Source organism: Pteropus medius, unplaced genomic scaffold, assembly GCF_902729225.1.
Source record: "Pteropus medius unplaced genomic scaffold, Ma_sr-lr_union100, whole genome shotgun sequence".
Taxonomy (NCBI): Eukaryota; Metazoa; Chordata; class Mammalia; order Chiroptera; family Pteropodidae; genus Pteropus; species Pteropus medius.
Genome location: NW_024349225.1, coordinates 6,537,988 through 6,556,793, shown reverse-complemented (window position 1 = coordinate 6,556,793; position 18,806 = coordinate 6,537,988). Strand labels below are relative to the sequence as shown.

General features: G+C 40.9%; 2 pseudogenes; both read left to right on the top strand.

The window, feature by feature from the left end:
* The first annotated feature begins 14,977 nt into the window (after positions 1-14,977).
* On the top strand, positions 14,978-16,211 carry LOC120617483 (centrin-2-like; annotated as a pseudogene).
* Positions 16,212-17,350: 1,139 nt separating this feature from the next.
* LOC120617811 (uncharacterized) lies at positions 17,351-17,466 on the top strand (annotated as a pseudogene).
* Positions 17,467-18,806: the final 1,340 nt, after the last annotated feature.

Sequence of the window (18,806 nt, the reverse complement as noted above, 5' to 3'; positions counted from 1 at the left end):
ATGAATGTATAAATGAAGGCCCTGTTGGTCAACCTACTATGTCAGTGTGACAAAGGCCCCAGAGATACCAGTGCTTTATATATGCTATGGGCATTGTGTGTAATAAGGTAGTTTATTGGTGGTAATATTTACATGAGGTGTTGATAGGCCTCCTTGAGGAAATAGTAACCAGACATGTGGGGTGTATGTTTGGCCGTGTGAATCCGGGCCAGCTCTGTAAACTTTTACCTTGTCTTCCGGAACCTACGCCATGCTGCAGGCCCCCCAATGTTGTGCCTTGTGCGGCTTCACTATCTCCTCCCAAATCTCATCTGGCCTCCTGAGACCAGACCCCGTGCCTCCTCCCCTCTCTCTGGCTCTTACTCTCTATGTCCTTGGCCTGACCCTGCCTCTCTGGTTCCGACCTTGGCTGTCCTCCTGTTTTGTAATGGGCACTTACCCTTCAGAGTGCATCTGTGGCTGGCGCTGTGGTCAAACTCCCTTTTTACTCAAGCTCGGCCTCCATGTCCATTTCCTATAAGGCTGATTTTCCCATTATACTTGGCCAGGCTCTGTGGATCAAAATCAGAGACCAGTCTGAGCCTCCAGGCATGGACGTTGATTGGGTATTGAATGGGAGGTGACAAATTAGGATGGGATACAACACTATGCTACTCACACAGAGTAAAACCAAACTGTCAGAAACATGTCCCAAATCTGTGCAAGGAGAGGGAGAGAAGCCTCTTCTAGAAAACTGAAAAAGATTTAAGTGAAATAGTTGGTTCGCTGGCAAAATGTAAGAAACAAAGGCAGTGAGATATTTCTGATTTGGGGCTCAGGCATAAAATAACACTGGAGGCGACTTAGTGAGGATGAAGCAGCAGAGGACTGACAAAGACTATGGTATCACGGAAAGAGATAATAATGTGGAGATAAATGGCAGAGTGAAAGAACAAATGGTCTCACAAATCTGGGTTAGGTGGCATTAACATAGGGGCTATAAACCAGATTCCCAGCCTAGTCAGTATGCATTAGCAGTCACAGCCACCAGGTGGCACTAGAATAGAGGCCATGGGAGAATTTTAAGTGGCTCAGCAAGTACAAGGAGCCCTGAGGAAAGAGCAGATTTGAGGGGCTGAGAGTCCCTCAGTTCCCTGGGTGGCGACTCTGATAAGACATGAAGACATATTTTGGTACGCATGTCCCTGATGTCCTTGCCTGGGCTGGAAGCTAAAGGTGGCACATGCCATATGGGTTCTCTAGTGACAAAATTCTCGATTGGGCCCTAGTTAACAAAGACACTGATGTGATATTCAGCAACTCAGGTGTCGATAACCTGGGGCGGGGGTGGGGTGGGGTGGGGGGGATGGCAGATTTGCTTCTTTCCAATTCATTGAGAAAGAATTCCATACTGTGATCCCAAACTCTGCACAAATATGTAAGAAGAGCCTAGCCTAGTGTCCTGCATGCTGTAAATGCCCGATAGATTGTTCTCTTTCCTCAGTGAGCCCATTTGACCCTCGGCCTCCAGCCTCATACAGGAGTTGATCTGTGTCTCTCAGAGCTGAAGTGCTCTTGGCCCTGTGAAGCCCGCAGCCCCTCTGGCCAGAGACTCTTTTGTCCTAGCACCTTTGTTGTTGGATTTCTCACTGTGAGGCCTGGGCAGCTGCCTGGGGCCACCCCAGGAGCTGGACACTCAGTTCACAAACAGAGCATTATCCCCAGTCCTTCTTCTGCTCCCTCCCTGTGCCACTTGCCCCAGCCCCACACCCCATCTCATGCCATTTGCCACACACACACTCTCGCCCTCCTGGCCCCCCTTTTCCAGCAATGTGTTTCTAATCTGCCCAGGAACAGTCACCACGCTTGGTTTTCCTGCCTGGTCTAATCAGCTTCAGCTCCAGGCCTCCAAGTCCCCGGGGTATGTAACCCAGAGGCTTGCATGGAGGTGATCAGATTGCAGGGAACGGTGTGTTTTCCTCCCTGCCTCTGTTTTCTTCGAGGACAATGGCCAGCTGAGCTGTCTTTCTCTTGCCCCACTCCTCACCCTCCCTCACACGTGGTTGACCTGAAGTGGGTGCCTGCGAGGAGGAGAGGAGGTGAAAAGCACAGGGTGAGTGCACTGCTCACTAGGAGGGAGGAGTTGCAGGAAGGTTTGCTACAGGAGAGAAGATTGTTGCTGCTTCCGGAAGAGTGGAGGAGGAAGGCAGGACGAGAACATGTGATTTTCGTAGACTAGTTCTGGCCAGATTTTTTTAAATGTTTTGTTCCTTCTTTGCTGCTGCTGTCTGGGTTTTTACCCGCTTCCCTGTGCTGAGCTGTCATTTCTTAATCCAGCCAGGCCTGTATGACCTCCTGGTTCCTCTAGACAATAAACACCCCAGTTTCCCGGGCCACACTACTGCTCCCTTGTCTTATGTTTTTACAAAGTGCAATTTAAAAAAATTAGAAAAGTGGTAATGTCAATGATAAGGGCAGGGTTTAAATGTTTATAAGAATAATTAAATGCAATGTTTATTGAGCATGGCACTTCTTCAGCTTTATTCTCTCCTTTCTTATTTTTGGCAGCATTAGATAAAAAATTGGCTGTGGAGCAATACCTGAAAAAAAAAATTGCCCTTTTAGAACAGTATTAAAATAAATATTTTCAATAAAAATATGAACAGTTAATAGTTAAAGCATGAGCATGTTTATTCCTACAAGGAGCTGGAGTCCCTTGTGGCCACATCACATTTTCACAGAAGTTGGTAACAAGGTGACTAAGAATGCCACACATGAGACTGGCCTCCCTACGGATCATGAGGTCAAGTGCGGGGAGCTTGCCTTGGGTACCCCAGCCTCAGTCTGGTGTCATCTGCTGCTAAGAGGGGTTCAGGCAAACACTGGCTCACTGACAGAGATGGCTGTTTGGCTTGTGTGGCACTCAGCAACGTTCAGGTCCCCCAGGCCCGTTTTGACCATGCCCATGCACATACGGTATTGCCATCAAGTGCCTAGTCACGTTCTAAGAAGTGGATATTTTAACTTAAACCAGTTTACTCCAGAAGTATGAAACTTCATTCTTTCACTTTCAGTGTAAAATCAGTATCACTTTATAAATAAAAAAATGTAAAAATGGAGAAATGATGGTATGAAACCATGAAAACAAAGCAATGTTATTAATTTTTAGTACCTGGCATGTAGCAATAAATCCTATCAACTTATGAAAATAAGTTCCTCAATAAGAAAAATAAAACTGTCTGTAAAGAAAGGAATATTTGTCAGTCATAAGAAGAGATGAAATACTACCATTTGCTACAGCATGGATGGATCTTGAGATAATCATGCTAAGCAAAATAAGCCATACGGAAAAAGTTGAAAATCACATAATATCAATTATACGTGGGATATAAACCTAAAAGCAACAGATGAGCAGGACAAACAAACAGAGACTCATGGACATGGACAATAGACTAGTGGTTACCAGAGGATAGCAGGGAGAGAGAGCGGGGAGATAGACGGGGTAAAAGGGGTCAAATATGTGGTGACAAAAAGAAATCTAACTATGAGAGGGGAGTACACAGTATAAATAAATATATATATATATATATATATATACACACACACACACATACATATATACATATATATATATATAACATATATATATGTTAAAACGTACAGCTGAAACTTATTGGATTTCATTAACCAATGTCACCATAAAATAAATAAATAAATTTTAAAAAATAATAAAATAAAATAAAAGGACTATTTGGCTCAATGTACAGCTGTTCTTCAACTTACAATGGGGTTACATCCCAATAAATTCATCATAAGTTGAAAATATCATAAGTCAAAATGCATTTAATACACCTACGGAACACCATGGCTTAGCCTGGCTCACCTTAAATGTTCTCAGAACACTTACATTAGCCTACCGTTGGGCAAAATCATCTAGCGCAGAGCCTATTCTATAATAAAGTATTGAATACCTCATAAAACTTATTACACATATCACTTTCACACGATTATAAAGTTGAAAAATCAAAAGTCAAACCATCATAAATCTAAAAACTGTAAGTTGTACTATTAAAAATCTGGGACTGCCTGTACTAGTTGGCAAGGACGATGAGGTACTAAGTGGATTGGAGGCAGTTACTAGGAGCAAGCAGCCAGACAGCCTGGATTTGAGTCCCGGCTCCCCACTTGGGAGCTGGGAGACCAAAGGTCATTTTCTCCACATCTGTGTGCTTTAGTTCCTTGTTTGTCAAACAGAGCTAATATTAGAACCAATCTCGGAGTTGTTTCTGATGACTGCATGAGTTAATACATACAAAACACTTATGACAGTTCCAGATCCAACACTTAGTAAGCTCTCAATGAATGTTAGCTATGGTAATAATTAGTAGCCATAGTATTAGCATTATCAGTATTCGCAGACTTTAAATTCCTACTCACTAGAGTATAGAGTCAGAAAAATAGAAAAACAAATATTTAACTATTTTCCCTGGTAAGATTGGTTACTAACCAAAATGATGAAAGTGACTTTTAATAAGTCACTTTTAATAAGGCTTTTGAAGCAACTTGTGAAATCTAGTCTTGGAAAGTGTTGAGTTACCTGGTAATGTTTGGAAAGTGTTAGAAAATGGTTTTCTCGTCTATTTCCTGCTGCATCCCAGCCTAGAAAAACACTTGTGAAGATATTTTATTTCATTTCCCAAGGATTTCTATAGAATATTCAAAAGAATTTTGAACTAGTTATTCAGATGAGTTTATAATCCTATGGTTCAGATACTTAAAATGTTTGCTGATATTTAAATTAGTTGAATGCTTGGGTCAGCTTGGATGACACATTCCTGGACATAAGATGGGGCTAGTCTTGTGTGGATTTTTGAACTGGACAGTTAAAAAGACTTTAGATACCAAAAATCAAGCTCACATGTGATCCAGGCCACTCATTGCTACATGTACAAGTAGTGACAGCCCTTGGGTGTTTTGCTGACCATGTTACATGCGAAACATATACCTGCTAGGCCGATTATGAAGGCACACTCTGACATATTCACTGACTTCTTCGAAATCCTAAATTCAGATTATAAGAAATGTCACCCCAAATTGGGGCCATGGGCCATTCAACTCAGGCAACAGCTGTAAGAGCCAACATCTGCTATGTAGTACTGGCATTGTGTTAAATCCTTCTCAAGCATTTTCTTATTTAATACAGCTGTTCTCATAACAATCCTATGGAATGGATGTCATTATCACCATTTTGCTGATGAATCTGGAACTTAGGGACACAAAGTAAGTCCATCCAAGTTTACATATCTTACATGCTACAGGAAAGGGCTTGAATCCAGATCTGTCTGATGCCCAAACTCAGGGTTTTTAGGGGAGAATCATACTTTCTGCAAAGGGACTAGCCACATAAGATCGGGGTTGGGCTGCTTAGTTCTCTCTACAACCATGATGGTCTTGTTATCTATAAGTTAATTATATTCCTCTTAAATAAATCTTCTGTTTACACAATGTCTTGAGTAAATGGTTTTAATCAGATTAGTATGTACTATGTGTTTCCTCTTATTTTGGACTAATGCTACTGCCTTCCATCTTTAAAGATCAGTCCTTAACTCTAATACTCCAAGATTTATAAATTACAGTTTCCTCTAATAGGAACTTTTGATTTTCTTTACATTTATTATATCATGCCATTAGGCCTCATCTTTCCAGGCCAAAAAGACACCTTTTCACTGTTTTTGTAAGGCAGCCGTCTCACACCTCCCTTGCTGACCCCTCGCTCCAGGCAAACCAACAGCTCTAGTTTCTTCCCTGTCTATGCCTTCATTTTCCCACAACTCTTCAAAATGAATCCCTCCCTTTTTCTCCACTTGTTCCTATCTCTTCATAGCCAATTCTGCACTTTATGATTGACTCAAAGATTACTCTCCTTGAAGCCTTTTTCGATGCCCCCCATATGGAAGTGATTTCGCTCTTACATGAAATAACAACAATACTATATTACCTTGGATTCTTCATGTACTTTTCACTTTATTAGATTTTAGCTACTCTAAACGTTTTATAAGTCTCCTTCTAGATTATAGTTACTTGAAGGCAAAGCCTGTATTTATTTCCTAGGGACTTATATTAGATACTCCATATTGGTTCAATGCATGAATGAATATATAAATCTTTGGTTTTGCTTGATTTCTTTTCTGGAATATTTTTATTTCTTTATCATATTTAGAGAACTCTAACTTCTTGAAGCATTCCATGCGAGAGACTACTGTGGGTTTAAACAAGGCTAAGGCAATATTTTATAGTTTTTATCTTACAATCTCCAACATTTTATTGGTCATTTAAAATTGCTACAGCACACTTAAGTCTTCTTGGAAAGGTTGAGCTCCTTCCTGGATCAGAATTGAGAACTTTGCGCTTCTCTCAAAATGGAATGTGGCTATTTCTCTCCTTTATGCATGACTTTGCATAACTTTAATCTAAAAATATCCTACCTTACATACAAGATGAATATTACACTGGGTGTTTTTCAAATTATATATCTTACAAAGATATTGTTATTTGTTTCTTGTGTCATTACTACCAGCAGAATCTCAAAATTAAAGACACACTTGTAGCAAAAGAAATTGTCTGCAATGGGTTTGCCTGAATTTCTGGCCCATGTTGGAATGCAGAACTGTCAATTATGGCACCAGCTCTGATGAGTACTAGCTAAGCCTTCATTCCTTGCACATACACCATTAATATTTTGACTAACATTATTCAAAATATATTGGGCACCCACATGCAGCTGATGTACAGAATACTGAAAGGCACGATCCGCAAGGAACTCAAAGGACTAAGAACTGCCTTTAAGCTCAAAAATTGCTCATTTTAGAGAGACCTGAGGGTGTGCAAAGAAGAAAAAGAAATCACGATTATCCAATAGTTAGTGCTGCAATTATATTATGTTATCCAAGTGACTATTTCTCTCAAGAATGTCAGAGTGCTTGCAAAATAAGTGCTTTCAATTCACTTTAATTTCTAATCAACTTTCCATATGAAAGAAAATTTCCATATTAAAGAAATTTTCTCTGTGTCACATAGATCAGGATTCCAAAGCCACTCCAAGAGAAGCAGGATTCCAAAGTTAGTGTACTTAAGGAAACTTCTAAGGGCCTTCTTGTCGAAACTGCGGAATCAGAGGTACCACCTCAGACTCACTAATTCAGCATCTCTAGGGGTGATCTGTATTTTTAAAAATGCCTCTAGGATTCTGATCAGCAGTCCTGGGGGAAGACTTTAAGAAAAAAAAAAAAAAGGAAATGGTAAAGAAGAAAGATTGTGAGGGAGTTATCCCAACATCTGGGGATACCAGAATAGAAAAGCACTTACTTTCCATGAGTTGTGGGGTCAACACAGGGCCCACCCAACCCCCTACTTGACACCAGAACCCCTTGCCTAGGTCAAAATGGCATAATGGAAATGACATAGGCTGATAGAGCAAGAAGTCCAAGGTCCTTGACCAACCAACCGGCTGTGAGATTCAGGGGAAGCACTTCACTTCTCAGACCGTCCTTTGTGACATGAGGAACCTGGACCTCACTATCCCCACCAGTGCTCTGTTAGCCTGTGAAATCATTTGGCAAAGGCCTAGGCACTGCCCCTAGAGCATCACTGCACAGCGAAGACATAATGTAAGCCACATAAAAATTATTGTGATATTTTATATTCTCTTTTTCTACTAAATCTCGGAAATCTGGGCATATTTTATACTTTGGCACATCTCAATTCAGACTAGCCCCATCTCAAGTACTCAAGAGCCATCCATGACAGTGCAGCTGGAGAGCAGGGGTCTGCAAACTGGCCAAATCTGCTCTGCTACCTGTTTTTGTATGGCTCATTGGCTAAGAATGGTTTTTGAATGTTTAAATTATTTCAAAAAAAGTTTTAAGAATAATATTTCATGATACATTAAAATTATATGAAATTTAAATTTTAGATCAACAAACAAAATTTCATTGGAACATAGCCATACCCATTTGTTTACATATTATCTGTGGCTGTTTTTGTGTAAGAGCTGAGTTGAGTCATTGAGACAGAGACCATAGAGCCTGCAAAGCCTAAATATTTGCTATCTGGTTCATTACAGAAAAAGTTTACAGACTCCATAAAAGCCGGTCCTGGAAAGCAGGCTGCCTCTGGCCCTCGGCCATTTGCATATAACCAGGGTTTGGCTAATGCACAGAAAAGGCAACTTGGCAAGCCTCTATCCAAAGAGATGGGGAGGCTAGTCAGTAGAGGTTTGGGGGGCTGGCCAACAACACAGAGTACTGATGGAGATGCCATAGCAGAAAGGCCTAGCATGGGACTTGGAGCAAAGTGGGACATGCCAGGTAGCAGGACACTAGGCAAGGACCTGAGTTGGAGGTGGCTCTCCCATGGAAGAAGGGGCTCTGAAAATAGATTTGGCCAGCTTTGGAAGTCTGACCCATTTACCTGTGGAAGGTGGAAGGATCTAGATTTGAGCCTTAACTAAAATTAGGACACACAACAGCAGCTGCCTGTTCTTATTTGTCATTGTTTTGTTGCCAAAGTTCTGTCCTTATCTAGTGATGAGCTTATTCAACCTCTTTCAAAGTCCATTTCTTGAGCAGCCTCCCCCTCCTCACCCCCCGGCTGTCCTCTCGGGCTCTGGAGTCAGCTTTTGTTGGTTGCTTGGTTTTCTGTTGCCCTGGTTGGATATGTGGGTGATTGAGGGGCTGCCTAGCCCAGGACCTTGAGTTTAGGGAACCATTCCAGGACTGTAATTACCTGGGATTTAGCTCCATCAAAGGCATGTTTTGATCCATCAATTCCTTGTCCTGGCCCAACCTTTTCAGTTCCTGTAAGTCACCTTTGGATAACATAAAGATAACATTTATTAATTTTTCTCTTTGAAACAATTGGAAAAATATGACCAAGCCTTTGGTGGAGAGAAAAACCTTTCTCTGACCTCTTTGATCCATTTCCTTGTGAGATATAAATTCCTGATATTATTTCTTTAATGTGGTAGCATTTTTTGCTGTATTATTCCATAATGGCTTGTAAGCCTTTTGACGCAATCATTTCTGCTTCCATTCATTTTTAAAAATTATTTTCAAGTATTTTCATGTCCATAAGCTTATTTTAGTCTGAAAAATAGTCCTGTGTTGTGGTAAGGGTGCTCTTAGTTCCATTTTTACAGATTCAAAAACTGAGGCCCAGAGATGGAACAGATTTGCTCAAGTTCACACAGCTAGTTTGGTCAATCTAAGCTAAATATATAGTTTTCTGATGGTGGGCTCATGATCTTTCCGCTACACTTTACTGGCTTCCTATTATTCTTCCCTTCTTTTTTTATTTGTCTCAGCATTTCTTCCTCTCAACTCATTTTAACTTTAGTCCACATTTTCTTCACCCCCCCCCAAGTCCTCTCTCCCTCCCTTCTAGCCACATTCAGTCATGTACTCTCAGAAACAGCCATGCCCACCTCCGTCCCCCTTAACGTCACTCCTTCCAGGATCAAGGGGGCCAAATCATGTCCTGAGAGTCTCTCTTCTCCTCTTCATATACTTGGTCCCATATTTTGCTCTTTTTCTACAGCCTTTTGAATGACAGCCCACTTGATGATGTGAGAAAAAAGATGACTCATATATGCTCTGGGGAAGCACAAACTTGGGATGCTCAAAGCTATTACCAGCTAGGATTCTGTTCGGTCCCAGAGCACCCAAAGTGAGCTCTAAAGACACTGGAAATTGTTCTAAGCATTCAAAGATCAATGTTAGTCACCTTAATTTTTTTTTTAAACACAAAATGTTAGAGCTGGAAGATATTTTAGAGATAATCTTATCCATCCTTCTCATTACAGATGGAAAACTGAGGCCAAAAGAGGTGTCTGAAATTCAAACCCCATCCAGCTTTTTCAAGATTTAGGAATGAGCATCATAAGATCCTGCAATGATAGGATTATTTCCGTTACAAAGGAGTTGGGACTCATTGATTTAATTTATCTTTAAGACCTTGCCTGGTCATTGTTTGCCTAGATTACTGGAATATCAACAGATAAAATGAAAGACCAGGAAATGTGAGAAGCAAATTGTACAAGAGCTTTCTTCTGAAACGTATCTGTCTCTTTTTGAATTAGGTAGTAGCTGCACACCAAGTTTTATGTACATCTATGAAATAGCACCTGACAGTCATTTATTCATTCGTTCATTTAGCACTTGACATTGGTCAAGTCAGGCTATCCCTATGTGTCAGATATTTTTCTAGATCTTCGATCTTATTTTCTAGATCAAAATCTGTTTGAAGCAAGGGACACACTAGTGGACAGCGTAATGCAGCCTAAGGAAATGGGCCCAGGGTACCAGGGAACACCCAAGGCAGATACCCTACCCAGACCTGGGAAGTGAGCCTGTGAAGGGGCAGTCAGGAAAGATTCATTCAAAGAGACAACTGACTTCCAGGTAGAATTTCAAAGAATGGGTAGAAATGAGCTACTGTTTTATTTATCCAATAAATATTTAACGAGTACCCTATGTACCAGGCATTATGAGAAGGCATTACGAGAAGGCATTCCAAGTTTAAGGTTGATGGAAACATTAAAAGTCTCTGACTCATTGGCCCTCATAGTTTAGTCAGGAGTGAAATAATAAAAAGGTAAACAAATATCACAAAGAGTAACATACTAAAAAGAAATGAGAAGGGTGCTAGATAGAGAACAAGAAGGTGACATATTAGAATCGCTAAGAAAGACCTCCTTGAGGACTTGAGAGATAAGAAGGGAAAGTCAGGTAGGAGCATTCCAAACAGGGGACCTGGATGTGCAAAGGACCCAAAGCAGAAAACTACCCAGTCTGTTTTAGCAACAGCAAAAAGGCCTATGTGTCTGCTGCAAAGTGAATACGAAAAGAAGAGAGGCATGACATACTGCTAGGGAAGAAAGCAGGGGCAGGTACATTCAGGGCTTGGTAGGCCAAAGTCAAAGTGGGCAACAAGGATTTGGCTGTATAAAGGCCTAGAGATGCTGGCATTTGGAGGACCTGGTATGTAAGCACAATGGCCTGCAGTGTGATGGTGTATACTCCATATACAGCATGAGCTGGGTGCCTAGAGGCCTGGATTCCTAACCTTTATCTAGTAAACCTTTCAAATAAGCTAAAACCATTGAAGTCTCCTAACCTGGATCTAGTAAACCTTTCAAATAAGCTAAAACCATTGAAGTCTCCTGGGGTCATTTGGATGATAATCATTCCAGCTTTTCTAATCAGCTGCTGGAGGCGAAGTTTCAGAGAGCAAACTAGAGCCAACAGCTCACCCAGGGTACCAAGCTGGATGAAAACAAACTCTGCAGTCCCTATGAGATAAATAGAAATTCAGAACTGAGAATGGCGAAGCCAGCTAGCCAGCAGGGAGACAGGCAAATGGCCAAAGGTTCATGTTTGGATGACAGGGAAGAAAGAATAAAATGCAAGAGAAAACAAGAACTCTCTCTTCAAAGAGTTGGGGAACACCCTCTGCTGTCTGTCACTTCCCAGCTGGGGAGGGCAGCAGCAGCAGGACAAGGGGTCAGGAGGAAGCATTCAGTCCTGGACACCCTGCTGCTACCAGGAGACCTGTTGGGGTGGATTCCATTGGGCCGGATGCCGGAAATGGGGGACACAGGATGCAGTGCCCAGGCCCCTGCGGATGCCAGGGCCTGCCCTAAAGAACTGGACGTCAGCAAACAGAAAACCATTCAGACCCTGCAGCAGGCAGGGTTTCCATGGCAATCCATGACTCCCATCCCCCTTCCTCTACCCCGACATCTCCACATCGCTTCTCTTCCCGGACTAAACATACCATGTGATCACTTTGGGTTAAGTACAGGTTGAATAAGAGGAGCTGGGAGGAGGATGAATATCAAAGAGGGTGTTGAGTGTAGGAAGAAGAAATCTGGTTTTCCCATTAAGTCTGTGAATTAAAAGCCAGTGGATTTCTAGGCAGAAATATAATCAGGCTGTGTTTTCTTGAGCCCGACTTCGCTTCCAGTTCTGGCATTTGCTGAGGCTCTTTTTTATAGCCAAAGGCCACTGGTCACTGCTTCCTTTTGGCCCGTCCCTAACCATCACTCTTGCCTGCTGAAGGGAATGCTCTGCTGTCCAATATTGTTTCCAAGCCTGAGCTGGCTAAAGTCCTTCTGCTCTTTCAGTGGCTGACAGATTAAAGGAAAGGGAAAGGCACCCTGGGAATGTTAAAGAATGTTGACTCCTGGCCCCACCTCCAAGATTCGGAGTCATTAAGCCTTTAGTGGAGTTCTAAAATCTGCATTTTTCACAAGTATCCTAATTTATGTAGGTTTTGATGGATGCTGGAAACACACTAAAGAAACTGTTCTCAGGAGTCACCTAGATTGGAATATAGTCACATAGATGGAATAAGACCATGGGATAAACAGACTTCTAAGCATGTAAATCAGGATTCAGGCTATAGGGCATATACTCCTCAAGCCCTTTGGAGCTGCCCAGTATCCTGCAGCATCTCTCAGCTGACACTAAAACTTTTCAAAAAGAAGAAGTTCTGGTTTTCCTCCTAGGAAAACGTGTGCTCAATTCCATCTTCCAAAGTGACTCCAGGATCTCTAAGAATGGCAGGTTCAAGAGATGCTTGACTTAAGTTAAAGTGGGTTTAAAGGTTGTCATTTCTGATTCTAACAACCCAAATAAGATCCAGGGGAAGTCACATGAAATGAACCAGAAAATGAACAGAAATGAGCACGGCCAAAAAGCTGGAGGAATTCTCTAACATTGGAAATAGAGGAAATGTTGGTTTTGACCTTGTTTTCCTCTTTAATGCTGATTAGTTTTAAGTGGGGTTGATTTTACTTTTATGTGCAGTGACTATATTTTGCTTTGAGCCTTATCTGGCCTTTCGTTGCCCCACTATTTAAAGCAAAGAAATTAAGGAAATCTCCAAAGGAATATTTTAATTCTTTAAGCAATTGACTTAGATAAGGAATACACAGTGAGGAAGAAGTGGGAAGTGACTGAATCTTCTCTAGAGACAAAGATGAGTGATGTCTTGTGGAGGAAATGTGCTGGCATCATATAATAAAAGTTGACGTAAAGACATTTCCCTGCATGGGCCACCCACTGCTCAGTCCCCACCTGTCAGAAAACTAAGCCCTTACTTTTATATTACCGTGTATAGTTTCATAGGCTGGTTTCAACAAAGGGTAAAGATCACGCCACATTTCTTTGCATTCATCATAGTATTCAGCATGATGCTGGCCATCTAGTAGATATTCAAAAACTCAGTGTTAATCAATGGACTTTAAAAAGTAATTGTGATGGTTTTACTGCCTCAGTGAGCTATCTTCAGGCTAAATGTACTGGACATTGCCCCCCAGGATGAAATGGCAAAGAGAGGGACATGCAGTGTTTCTTCTGAGTATTGCTATGTGCTTGCTGTCTCTGTAATTACTCTCCAGAGAGATTGGCCAACAAGATCCTTCGGGGGCATGTACAAGACTGAGCTTGATCACAAGTTAGGCTTCTGAGTTGAAGAATTTGATGGGGTCAGCAAAGAAGAGAGCTGAAGAGTGTAGGCTCTGGATTCCCACAGCCTGAGCTGGAATCTCAGCTCTACGATTTATTAGCTAAATGACTTCACACAAATTACTTGACCTGTCCACATCTATAAACTGGAGACTGTAGTAGAATCTGTCATAGGGTTACTGTGAAAATTAAATGAGAGAATACATGAAAAGCATTTAGAAAATAGCTCAGCCCATAGTAAGAGCTCAAAAATGTTAGCTATCATTAGAATGAGTGAGTAATGACCAGAACTGGATTGGCGCATGAACAAAGGTGAAAGACTCCAGCCACAGCTCAGGTTCTGTAGACACACTCATGGGAAATTCTCCCTGGTCCGTGTCTCCTACCCAAGCTGCTTTCTACACCTGAATTTGTCACTGAGTCATTGGGTATAATGACATCAGATACCTAAACATGAGGAGGACTCTGCCCTGTTCTTGTTCCGGTCTCTTTTCTAACAATTCCATTCAGTATGAATGTCCTGTTCATATTCCTACCAAGCATCTAGATGGTCTAGAATATGGATAAATGAAGAAAATTGGGGAGCGGCACATAACAAAATGTCTGCCTTCCAAATCACAGTTAAGTTACATTAAAGAAATGGGGAGTTTTTAATGAAAGAAACAAAAGAATCAAATCAGACACATTCTCTTGCTTTCCCTTAATAGATGCTAAATTGCAGCCCTGAGAAGGGAGTCAGCTTGTTTTCAAGGGAAGCTGGGTTCTATTGTAGTGGATAGGGGCCAAAGGGAACAAATCAATAGGTTTTTAAGTTTGGCATTCTTAAAAAAGAAAAAAAATATAAAAAGCATGTTGTTCTAACCTTTTAAAAACTTCCAGAGTCAGCAAAAGAGAGCCAGAGAAGTCAGCCACCAGACAGTGTTGGCTGTGAGATTTTCAATCCACTTTCTTCAGGTCTCTAATAGACAATGTTAGTTTCTTAGCATTCTTCCTTCCACTTCTGGTCCAAAATGAGCATAATATACTGAATGCCATGGGAAAAGCATACATATTTTTAAAAATAACATCTGAATACATATAGAACACAGAATATTATTCAGCCTTTAAAAGGAATGACATTCTGACATATGTTACAACTTGGATAGACCTTGAAAACATGCTAAGTGAAATAAGCCGGTCTCAAAAGAACAAATATTATAATCATACTTACATGAAGTACCTAGAGTAGTCAAGTTCATAGAGACAGAAAATAGGACAGTGGTCTGCAGAAGCTGAAGGTAGGAGCAAATGGGAGTTTTGTTTGATGGGTATGGAGTTTCTGTTGGAGATGATGAAAAAGTACTGGAGATGGATGGTGATGTTGGCTGCACCACAGTGTGAATGTATGTCATGCCACTGAACTGTACACTTAAAAATGATGAAAATGAGTGTACATCAGTTACCTTGACAGAGGCCAGAGAAGTGTGCTGGCAATGGCCTCTAACTTTAAGATGGCAAACATGGCATCAGTTGCCCAGCGAAATGAATGAGTCCTAAGCCAGAGCTTACTGAAGCACAGACACAGAAAATTCGGGAAGCTTTTGGTCTCTTTGATGCTGATAGAACTGGGACTATAGATGTTAAGAAACTTACGGTGGCAATAAAGGCTCTGGGCTTTGAACTCAAGAAAGAGGAGATGAAGAAAATGATAAGTGAAATTGATAAGGAAAGGACAGGATAAATGAACTTTAGTGACTTTTTGACTGTGATGTCTCAGAAAATGTCTGAGAAAGATACCAAAGAAGAAACCCTGAAAGTTTTCAAGCTCTTCGATGGTGATGAAACTGGGATGGCATTGCTCAAAAATCTAAAATGCGTAACCGAGAAGCTAGGTGAGAACCTCAGAGATGAGGAGCTGCAGGAAATGATCGATGAAGCTGATCTACATGGAGACCGAGAAGTCAATGAACAAGAGTTTCTGTACAGCCTTTCTTAACATCATTTTCTCCTTTCCTACTGCAGGCACACATCACTGGAGTTAGTGCCCGCCAATGTGTGAAACCTGGTTTTCGAGAACAAAAACTGTTTTTTATCCCCACTGACCTCCTCATATAAATTTAGTAATAACCTCAAATCTATTTTAGACTTTTAAAATGTTCTTTGATAGTAGAGTTCCTTGTGAGGTAACCCGGTAGTTACTTTAATGCCCCGAAGCAGAGAGAGAGCATATTAGAGTGGAGAAACGAGTCTTAAAGCTTTCGCCCACCTGCCATTCAGCTTTGTATCTCTTTACTCTTGTCCTGCATTCCCACGTTTGTTCTCACAGAAGGATCTCTTAGACAAGCACATGTTGTAGCTGGGTCACTGCAAGCAGCAGGCATCTCTTCGATGGTTCTGGTTTTAAATGACACCTGAGTGCAGCTTTCTCTTTAAAAAAAAAAAAGTCCAGTGAACTCTCTCACTTGCATTCGGATGCGTGTTTGTGCTATTTATTTTGTCTTAAAAATAAGGTCTTTTATAAAAAAATGGTGAAAATGGTAAATTTCATAATGTGTACATTTTACAATAATTAATAATAATAATAATAATAATAATAATAATAATAATAATAAAAACAGCAGAAGCATGAAGAAAAGTGATGTCCAAGAAGTGGATGAAGTTTCTGTTTGCCTCTTTGCAGGAGCAGCTCTCCTCCAGCCTTATTACGTGACGGTTACCATTTTCTGACCTTGTAGGCAGACATTACAACAAATTTTTTTCAGTGGATGTTATCAGAGGGATATAGAATCTGCTCTCACCCTCTGATTTCCCTCACCAGTTCTGATTCCTACACCTCCTGAGAGCAGTGGAAGGAACAGAAGGAGAGGAAAGTGGCTGAACCACAGAGCATCTCCTGAATAGCATATGGCAGCAGACTTCCTAAGAGAAATAAATGTAGGTTCTTAGAGTCACTGGGTTTAGGCAGTTCATAACTAAAGTATTTCTCTCTGTTCCCATAAATAAACAATATACTTGTCACTTAGCGACAAGTTTTGCAGATAGTGAAATCGAATTTCAATTTACATTTTGATAGCTTTCAAAGTATTTCGATTGCAGCCCCACAGAATGAAATGCATTTTACATCATGACATAAATGTGTGCATTCACGTTGATGAATTTACATAACTAAAACAACAGTTTCACCAAATAACACTCGTCCTTAGTACATGCAGGGCACCATAATATTTTACCTCCTCCTCAGTTTTGTTCTATTCAATTGCACATTTTAAATGCTGGTTGTAATCAATGAAATTTGCTCAGAACACTCTAATGGGTCTTGATCTGCAGTTTGAAAAATGCTGCAGTGTGTGTTCTGCTCTAGCCTTTAACACCAAATCGCTTGGTCCAGAGGGCTAACCATGGGTGAGATTCTCTGCTAGTGACTCTTCAGGCGAGTCAATTTCTCTTTCATCTCAGAGAGAAAGAGCCTGATGGGGCAACACAGGAACCAGTTGCGAAACCAGTGTGCAGGAGTGATCAGTCACCTGCCAAGGTCAGCAGGAGATGCCCAGATCATGTATGTGTCCTTCAACAGAAACGGTGAATATGGGCATAAGCTAAGTCTGTCCTTCTTGGATACCACCGCAAAAAAATTATCAAATTGTATCAAATTCGGGAGATCAGGAGAAGGTAAAAACAGGAAACTCTAAAGTCTTCTTAAACATTTCAGTCTGGAGAGGAGTGCACAGACCATGTGACAGTTTTTTGAGGGAAATTAAAAGTCAAGTAATGTTTGGACATCGTTCCATTGTGTAGTGGTTAGCATGTCTGCTTTACATGCAGAAGGTCCTGGGTTCGTGCCCCAGTGGAGCCACACACAGTCCATGGTCTATGGCCATGCCACTCTGAACAAGCTCGATGTCTGATTTCGGAAGCTAAGCAGAGTTGGGCCTGGTTAGTACTTGGATAAGAGAACACCTAAGAAGACCAGGTGCCGTAGGCATAAATAATAATAATAAATAATTTTTTTAAAAAGCCAGGTAATGTTTGAGGGCACATACGGTGTCACCTGGACTTTTCAGAACCTCTGGAACCCAATTACCCCTCCAGCTTCTGATTCCATCTTTCTTGCTTTATCTGGGGAGCTGGGAAACAATACTGGAATCTCTTGCTTTGTTTCTGTTTTATTTTTGTTTTTTGTTTGTTTGTTTGTTTTCCTGTGCATATCAAAGAGTTCTGAAGGAAGGTAGCCTGTGTGAGGAAGTGTGTGTTTACTGGCCACTTCAGTCCAGAATGAGTGTAATTGACCTTCACTGAGATGTTGTGGGAAAGCACGAATAATGTTGTGACAAGTACTGGACACCGTGAAAACACCCATTATTTTTGGCAGATTGTGTTGAAACAATTACATTTTCTGGGGATCAGAAACTAAAGTAAATTTAGAAAAAAATAATGCCTGTCTGTACAGACTCCAGAACACTCCCTAATGCGGTATATATGTTTAAGAAAGTCATCCAATACATTTCTTTTACAGCATTCTTAGGCTTCTGAAGTTGTTTCTATATCCTTTCTCTACCCGTCTTCTCACAGATGTGCCACTAATATAAAAGGAGGTAGACCTTTCTGTGCTCCATCATGCAGATACTCGGGCAATAACAAGATCGTGGCTTCCAGGATATATAATGGAAATTGCCACCACCAGAGTCCATAGGGTACAATATGGAAACCAAATAGTTCAGGTTACCATTACCTTTAGTTCCCAGCTATAGAATGTTATGCTGGAACAATGTTTAAAGATCATCTTTTTCAATTTCCTCAACGCATCATCCCAAGGCACTTGGGATACTGAAAAATGGCCTTTGCTCCCAAGCCCACCTCCTTCAAATCACTCCAGCTTATCATTTTCATCCTCTTAAGTTCTAATAAATAGACTGGCTTTGCCACAGAGTTCAACAGCTCTTTTCTCTCCTTTTTTTTTTTTTTTCATGTGGGCAATATTCCATGTTTTTATCTAGATTTTAATGGCATTTTATATTTAGTGGAATAAAATAACAGTGTTCACAACTGGGTTCTCTTTATACTTTGTATTAGCTTCAAAAATAGCATTTATCACATGAAATAGAAAGTCCAGCTGAGGCCGCAAAACATGTTTAATTGAATATTCACTGGGACCATCTGCTGACACCTCAGAATGTAGCGAGTATTGCTGCAAAGTCCTTGGAATTTGGGAATGTCTGAGTGAAAATGGAACATTGTAGTGATCAGATTCAGGGCTATTGCTAGTTCTCAGATGCTTTGAGAACTTCTGTCCCAATTGAATCCGTATCACTAACTCTATCATTT